We start from the raw sequence: 9,082 nt of genomic DNA on the forward strand, positions 1-9,082 counted from the left end.
ACAAACTCCCTCTGAACACAGCTCTTCTCCCAACACCTTTCTTTGGCCTCTTGGCCATGTCTTTACATCCCTGACATAGGAATCAGGGAGCTCCCAAGTGTCACTGGATGTCTTCTCTCAATTGTTCTCAACTTGAACTTCTCTCGAGGGTAAGAGTTAGGCCAATTTAACTCTCTCTAGTTTTTGCCCTCCCACGTGGATGCCCAGAATCATCATGATATTTGTAAACCAAGGGCTTCCAGTTTGGAGCACATTCCTTACTGAAGGCAGGCCCTAGCCATCTTCTGTCACTTGGTCCTGCTTTTTCCTCTTGGCCCCCATCACAAGCAGGTTATTAGGGTATCCCCCTCCTTCACATCTCATTCACTGGCTGCCTTCCGACAAAGAGAATGTCTTTCCTGTCTCTGTAAGCCATTATATGACTATCCTCTCAAGGCAGCAGTGGTTGATGGAAGAGGCAAAAAAAATCAGGTGGTACTCAGACCTCCTCAGACTCAGGCAGAGCCTCCTTCATCTTCTCTAAGGAGTCTGATAGCACTTGCTTCTGACAAATCCAGGTGAGGAGTGGTCCTCGCCCTCCTTGATGACACCTCCTCTCAGCAGGAGGTCTGAGAGTGAGTGCAAAGAGAGTGGCTTTAGGGGGCGTCGTTGGCCCATGGCTTCCCCATACTTCCTCACTGGCACAGCCACTGCCCACCCTGGGCTTCTTACTCCTGAGTCAGGGTGACACCTGGCTTCTCTATCTAGAGCCTCTCCTCTATCAGGAACACTAGATTTCCTGTCTGCCAAGATTTTTTTCTCCCCTTAGAATACCTCACATTTCCATCCCCTCCCCAACTTCTGACATGAAGCCCTGGTTCCAATACACTGGACCTTATCCTCAAGGGCTGCAATTATCACCTCCATTTTTCCTCTGTACCTTGAAATTAGCTTCGTTAGAAACAAGACCTTGGGAATTCCCAGTCCCCATCCTATTGGCAAGTGAGATAAGAAGACTCTCTCCCATTCTGTTTGTCATAAACAGCTCTCCTTCTAACTCTTCCACCACGCCTCGTTTTCCACACCACATTTAAAATCTCCATGTCTCTTAGTTTGCTGCCACTGTTCCTCGAATCTCAAGGTGCAGGCAAAAGCCTTTTTTCCCTCTGTGGGTTCATTAGCAGCCAAGGTTAGGAGAGTCTCCACACACGTGAGTACCCATATGATCGACAGCCATAGCAACTGAGGTCGTGTTGAGTTTTGAGGCCATGGTTAATGCCTAAGGTTGGATCTAATAAGCTTTTCATTAATCTCTTTTGATTGTACACTCATGCATCGCTTTGCCTCCCCTGCAGCCCCAGTTAATTATATTATTCTTGTTGTTAGAGGAACTTAGGATCTAAGTTTGGAAAACTCGTGAGTTTGCATCTGACGTGCTGCTACCCAGTTTGTTCGAAAAGGCTGTTTAACCACTCAGCGTCTGTGTTCTTGTCAAAAAGGGATAAAACAGGGCTCACGTTAACATCTGCTTCATAATGGATTGAGTGCATTAATGGATATGTGAGGTCTTTTGCAAATATTTGGTACTTCCAACACATGTTTTTCTTTTTTAAAAAAATTTTATTGGAGTATAGTTACTTTACAACGTCCAAAATATACAAACACCTCATGCAGCTCGATATAAAAAAACAACCTAATCAAAAAATGGGCAGAATGAAAAGATGCTCAACATATATTTCTCATATTTCAAAGTGTACCCAGCTATTCCTTCCATCCTAGATTTCCTCTCCAGCTGATACTAACTGAGAGTTTGGGTGTGATGGACAGAGGAGGATACTCTTTTATCCATTTTTATTCCAAGTGACTGGGCATTCGTGCTTCCATGGAGGGAATTGCATCCAAGTTGTTGTCACGTTAATCACAGGCCAACTGGGAGTAGGCTATTTACACTTGTGTCACTTCCTCCAAGATTCGATTACTGTAATTGCCTATTGACTATGTGTTCTGCCGGCTTCCATACTAGCACCAGCTGTCAGGGTAGGGAGTTGTGGGCAGCGTGGGTCACGGTAAAAGGGGACTCTTCCAACGTGTACACCAATCCAGCCTCTGTGCCTGTCCATTCATCCTCCCTAAGCCTTTGTTCAGTGTGTGTGCATGCATGCAAGCTTAGTTGCTCAATCATGTTTGACTCTTTGCAACTCCACTGGAGCCCACCAGGTTCCTCTGTCCATGGAATTTCCCAGGCAAGAATACTGGAGTGGGTTGCCATTTCCTACTCCAAGGGATCTTTCCGACCCAGGGATAGAATCTGCATCTCCTGTGTCTCCTGCATTGCCAGGCAGATTCTTTACCTCTGCGCCATCTGGGAAGCCCTTTGTTCACTGTATTGATGCTCAGATCTTCCTTTTACCTCTTCTGGGTCTGTTATAATGTGTCTCCAGCCAACGAGATCTCTCTGGATTTTAACCATGGATTTTGTGGTCAAAATCAGCCCAATGCAATTACCCAAGGCTACACAGAATCTTGTTTAAGGATATTTATATTTCATTTGGAATTGTTTGATGCATTTTTAAAAATTTAAGCTTTCTGCTTATCTCATATTGCTTAAATTGATTTTTATAAATCATTTGGCTTCTCTACTGATTTTTCCATTTTCTTTCATTAGTATTTTGGGGAGAGGGTGATAGCAGTGTGTGATTGTTTGCTTTTTCAGTCAACCAAGTCATGAGCCATCTGACTTCACCCTCAGATGAGAGGTCAGGCGCAAACTTCCATTTTATTCAATATAGAAATTGGTTTGAAAGAGGACCGGGGAATGCACTGAATTCCTGCTATTTTGGGTTTGAGCGCACTGTTCAACATTCCTGCTGACACCTCAGCCTAAACTTTACACAGGTTGTCCCAGAGCTCAGCTGTCTCCCAGAACTGAATTTAGCTTAAATCACTGCCATCTACTGCGATTGCCCCAGACAAATCTTTTCAGTCTTCTAACTCTTAAATGAAAAGTGCTTCCTCACTACTCATTTGATGGAGGGTAATGAGGTGCTGTTTCTACAAGATTACTTACCTGATGAGACAGGAGGACTCGATTGAAAAGACACAGGCAGGACCCCAGAAGGCTCTAGCTGAGCACTCCTGGAGGATTGGGCTAGCATTTTTGTAGAGCAGCCAACACTTTCTTCCTTCCTTTTTGCCCCAATAAATGAGTATGGTTCATTGTCTTCGTAAAATCATCTTCTAATTTTTTTCTCTCTCCTCAGTGTCTAGATTAGTGGTCCTCTAACTTTGGCATCCATCAGAGTCACCTGAAGTTCTTATTAAGAAACAGATTCCTGGGTCCTTTGAATTTCTGACTCAAAGGTCTGGGTTGGAGCCTGATGATTTGCATTTCTAATAATTTCCCAGGTAATGGTGATGCTGCTGGTCCAGACATCACACTTGAAGAACCACTGGCCTGGAGTGTATAAAGCCAATGAACCACTGTAACCTGTGGTATCCTCAGTCATTTGGCACTTCTCTGCCATTCCAACCTTGCCCAGCACTGCTGCTGCTCACTGCCATCCACTCAGCCATCCATTTTAATAGATGCCTGATTCTGAAATCCCATACAACTGTTGAAAGCAGCAAAGCCTTCCCTACCTCCCTGCCTTTGCTGTTGTTGTTGACTTTCCTAACACGATGTCCTTTATCCCCTGCCTTTCCTACCTGGCTCACCTCCAACTCATCCAAGTTCTACATCAAGCGCCATCTTCTCTGTAAATCAAGTCCTTTCCTGGTAAGAGTCTGCACTCCTATTTGTCTGTTACTGTCCTTGAATAGGAGAAAGCAGTGGCACTCCTCTCCAGTACTCTTGCCTGGAAAATCCCATGGATGGAGGAGCCTGGTGAGCTGTAGTCCATGGGGTTGCTAAGAGTTGGACACGACTGAGCGACTTCACTTTCACTTTTCACTTTCATGCATTGGAGAAGGAAATGGCAACCCACTCCAGTGTTCTTGCCTGGAGAATCCCAGGGATGGGGGAGCCTGGTGGGATGCCGTCTATGGGGTCGCACAGAGTCAGACACGACTGAAGCGACTTCACAGCAGCAGCAGCAGTCCTTGAATAATTCTCCATCAGAGCACTTATTTCACTGTATTTGGATTGTTTCTGTACAAGTTTTGGCCTCAGCTAGACTGTGACCTCCTGAGGGCCTGGGTGGTACTTCATTTCGCAACTGCAGAGCCTCTTACAACATGTGACCCATGTTTGTTGATCAGCACATGTTTGTGCTTGATTATTTCATGGCAGACACAATCACTTGACTTAGTTATCCAGGAGCTTTGGTTTAAACATGATTTCCCTTCAATAGAAGCAAATGATGTTCATTTGGTTGCTTGGAGTCCAATGTAAATGAAAAGGATGGAAGAGTGTTACGTCTTGCAGAAGTCTGGTGGCTTCACTTAATTTCATGATCCTAATCACCATCTATAATCATCATAGGAACAAAGCCAGAAAGTATAAACCTTTTGCATTATTGCTACCTTTGAATACCACTCTTCTACATTTTCACATCCTTCCTCTTAGTAAATCCTTAACAATAGTTCCATAACATAGTAAGATGCTCCAGTGGCTATAACATCATTTCATTTGAAAAATGACTCCATGCCGAGAGTCTCCCACCCCTGACCAGGATATGAATGGCAGGACAGGACTGGGATGGAGAACACAGGAGCTGGGTAGGGCCTGTTTTGAGTGAGGAAAGAGCCTAGCACTGGCCTTAGGAGGCATGAGTTCTCTGGTCATGATCCAGCCTGACCATGCAACTGTTTCTTCATCTGCCAAATGAACTAAAAGATCTCTCAGGACCTCTCAGCCTTGATATCCTGTGATAAGATCTTTAGAATAAAATAACAGATTCACGAATAATTCCCCAATGAACTCTTTATAGACAATGTTGCTTTTCGATCAACATCCTCAGGACTGTCATGGCTTATGCTCCATGGTCTCCGAATGCTTCTCAGACCCATTTCTGAGAGAAGGAGTAGAGGTCACCTCCTGGGCAGGGTGCTCACTGAGTGTTGTTTATAACAGACAGAAGTCAGCTTAGATCCATCCCAGACTTAGTCACACCCACTGCTGGGGTTGGACTTGTTTCCCAAAGGCCAAGAGCTTTGCCATGTTTTCCTTCTTGGGACTTCATAAGTGAAAGTGAAAGAAAGTGAAGTCGCTCAGTCGTGTCCGACTCTTTGCTACCTCATGGACTATAGCCTATCAGGCTCCTCCGTCTATGGGATTTTCCAGGCAAGAATTATGGAGTGGATTGCCATTTCCTTCTCCAGGGGATCTTCCCAACCCAGGAATTGAACCTGGGTCTCCTGCATTGCAGGCAGACACTTTACCGTCTGCGCCACCAGATGGACACAAAGCCCAGATTCCCTCTGGAAGTTTCTCCTAGTTCATGGCTTCAGTGAGTAGCTTGGTGCTGATGATGGCCTAAATGGGATCTCCATCCCTAACCCTTTCTTTCAGCTGCTCAGCATTCATACTTAATTCTCTTTCTAGTACTGCATGGGTACCTCCACAAACTAAACCAGTCTCCTCTTCCAGATATGCCCTTCTTTCCAGGGTTCTCCATATCTTTTAACAAATCCTGTTATGTAGGATTGGATTATAGGCTCTTATTTGACTTCTACTTCTCCTACCCAGGTACCTAAGAGTCTAGTCTGTTTGTTTCTGAAATATTTCTCCTTTCCTTTTCCTACCTTTATCACATGGCCACTGTCCTAGCACAGGTCTCTGCAATCTCTTGCCTAGAGTTTCACAGTAGCTTCCTACCTGGCCTGACCTTATCACTCCTCCTATTTCAACCTGTTTGTCCATTAGAAGAAGACCATGAGATGAGAGGAGGACTCATAAGCAAATAATTCATCAAGGAAGTGCTTCTTGGAGAAACTGGTAAAGGGAGCACAGGAATCAAGACAGGGAGGGGAAGACTCTAAGCAAAGATGAGCTTTCACATACAGTCCAGCTCCCACCTGATCCCACAGGGAACTGGCAATATACATTACGCCTCAGATTTCCTGCCAAGTGGAAGCAAGGGAGTCACGCTTTCATATCTCTACACTGTCAATCATTGGCTCAGGGCTGCCCCAAGGGATGTCAATTCACCAGCACTTTCAGCACTCAGCTCGTTTTGTCAAAGTTCCTGTAGCCCAAAGACAGGTCTCTGAATAAAGTTACAGGTGTGAGCTATTAGAAGCAAAGCCTATAGAAGCTAGGAAAAGGGGCCCAGAGATATATAGTAAAAGGGTTTTAAGGGACCCAGGCACTTGACAGAACCTTGACAGTGTCCAATACCCAAATGTTTGCAATACTGCCCCCAAAACACTGCCACACTACTGCTTAATCATCGCTTTGCTCTACTTAGCAACCATTAGTGACTCCCTAAATGCTCTAAGTACTTTGCCTCAAAGTCCCAATAATTTTGCATTCAGTTCAGTTTAGTCGCTCAGTCGTGTCCGACTCTTTGTGACCCCATGAATCACAGCACGCCAGGCCTCCCTGTCCATCACCAACTCCCAGAGTTCACTCAGACTCATGTCCATCGAGTCAGTGATGCCATCCAGCCATCTCATCCTCTGTCGTCCCCTTCTCCTCCTGCCCCCAATCCCTCCCAGCATCAGGGTCTTTTCCAATGAATCAACTCTTCACACGAGGTGGCCAAAGTACTGGAGTTTCAGCTTCAGCATCATTCCCTCCAAAGAAATCCCAGGGCTGATCTCCTTCCGAATGGACTGGTTGGATCTCCCTGCAGTCCAAGGGACTCTCAAGAGTCTTCTCCAACACCACAGTTCAAAAGCATCAATTCTTCGGTGCTCAGCCTTCTTCACAGTCCAACTCTCACCTCCATACATGACCACTGGAAAAACCATAGCCTTGACTAGACGGACCTTTGTTGGCAAAGTAATGTCATTAGGCACAAACATTTACCTCTGCTTGCCTTTTTTTTCCCCTTCATGAATCTTACACTTATGACAGGATGATTTAGTATTTCACACACAGTTCAGAGCTTTCCAACACTGTGCCTTAGCCAACTCAGTCCCCTCTGCCTCGAACAGTCTTGAAACTACATCTGCAAATCCTACACATCTTTCAAAAACCAGGCAGACTTTCTGATGGCCTCCTAGGAGATGAGATCTTTCCCTCTCTGGAGCTTCCCAGCGCTTTATCTGGCCTTCAGTGCCTGTTCTGTGTATGGAAGCAGCTGTCTTCTCTCTCCTCCGGATTCATCAGCTTTGGTACCCCTCTCCTCTTTACATCGTTCCAGCACCATCCACAGTACCCAGTGCTTGGGGTACGAACAATGCCATCCATGCTTGTTGAATACATGATTGAAGCTCCTCCCTGTGTCTGTGTCAATCATGAGGGTGAATTGGGAAGTGAGCCCCTCCCCTAAGTGAGTTCCTAAAGTTTCAGTTCTTTCAATGGGGGCTTTAGCCTTTTGGAGGCAGTGAATCAACTGTGTGCCTTTCTCACATCCTTTCGTGTCAGTCTCTGCTGTGGAGGAGAAGGTGGTACAATGGCGAAGCAGGAGGTGAAAGGCAAAGTTCCAGTTCACCATGTCCTGAAACAACCCTTTCTTTCAAGAAGTTCCAGAAATAGCTTGAGAAACCACTTAAATATGTGAGTCTATCTAACCCTCAAGAGTATTATTATGGATATAAATGTGAAGTGCTTCTCTATCAGGAATAGCACTGAAATGGCATTTAAAGAACTGGGCTCTGTCTAGTACTGTCATAGTGTGAGATATTCAGGGTGTCAGTTAATCTTTTGGGGGTTTGCTTTCCTCATGAGTTAGTAGTGTGATTGGATGACAGAATTAATATTTCTAGTATCTTAATATTTCACTCAGACCTTTCATGTAGCAGCTGCTGTGCTGAGTACTAGAGGCATGAAGACAGACATCATGTGTTCCCTTGACCACAAAACCCTTGAAAACTTGACTTTCTCAAACCCTCTTGAAATCATTAATCTGCACTGGAAGGAAAGTTATTCCAGTGTTGAAATCTCCTTCCTATGTCTTTTGCCCTTCAGTTCTAATCAGATCCCTTATTAGATCTGATGCCTCCTTCCTCTGCTAATAAGATGAGACTTTAATCACAGGAACCATCAGGAACTTTAAACTTGAAATTTGTCCACAGAATTTTTTCCCATAAAACACATACATAGATATGTGACACATATATAGAGAATAAATATCTGTGTCAAATGTAGACTCCAGCACTCTGCTAGGCTCACTCAGGAGCCATTTGATGGAATCACACACATTAACCCATAAGCACATGCAATTCAAACCAAGGCCAGAGTAAAATGAAGATTCCCCACGTCATGGGCCACTGAATTCCCTCCTACATGGATGAGATTAACCTGTGAAAACAACTGCTGCACATCTTGTCCCAGATGAACAAAACAGACATGATCATAGCCCTACCAACCCCCCTGATTCTCCAGTCTCTCACTCTTCTCATTGACTTCAGATGTTCTGAGACATTAATGTATAAGCTCTCAGTTCAGTTCACTTCAGTCGCTCAGTCATGTCCGATTCTTTGTGACCCCATGAATCACAGCACGCCAGGCCTCCCTGTCCATCACCAACTCCAAGAGTTCACTCAGACTCACGTCCATCGAGTCAGTGATGCCATCCAGCCATCTCATCCTCTGTCGTCCCCTTCTCCTCCTGCCCCCAATCCCTCCCAGCATCAGAGTCTTTTCCAATGAGTCAACTCTTCGCATGAGGTGGCCAAAGTACTGGAGTTTAGCTTTAGCATCATTCCTTCCAAAGAAATCCCAGGGCTGATCTCCTTCCGAATGGACTGGTTGGATCTCCCTGCAGTCCAAGGGACTCTCAAGAGTCTTCTCCAACACCACAGTTCAAAAGCATCAATTCTTTGGTGCTCAGCCTTCTTCACAGTCCAACTCTCACCTCCATACATGACCACTGGAAAAACCATAGCCTTGACTAGACAGACCTTTGTTGGCAAAGTAATGTCTCTGCTTTTGAATATGCTGTCTAGGTTGGTCATAACTTTTCTTCCAAGGAGTAAGCATCTTTTAATTTCATGG

This window comes from Bison bison, unplaced genomic scaffold (assembly GCF_000754665.1).
Source record: "Bison bison bison isolate TAMUID 2011002044 unplaced genomic scaffold, Bison_UMD1.0 scf7180017864146, whole genome shotgun sequence".
Lineage (NCBI taxonomy): Eukaryota > Metazoa > Chordata > Mammalia > Artiodactyla > Bovidae > Bison > Bison bison.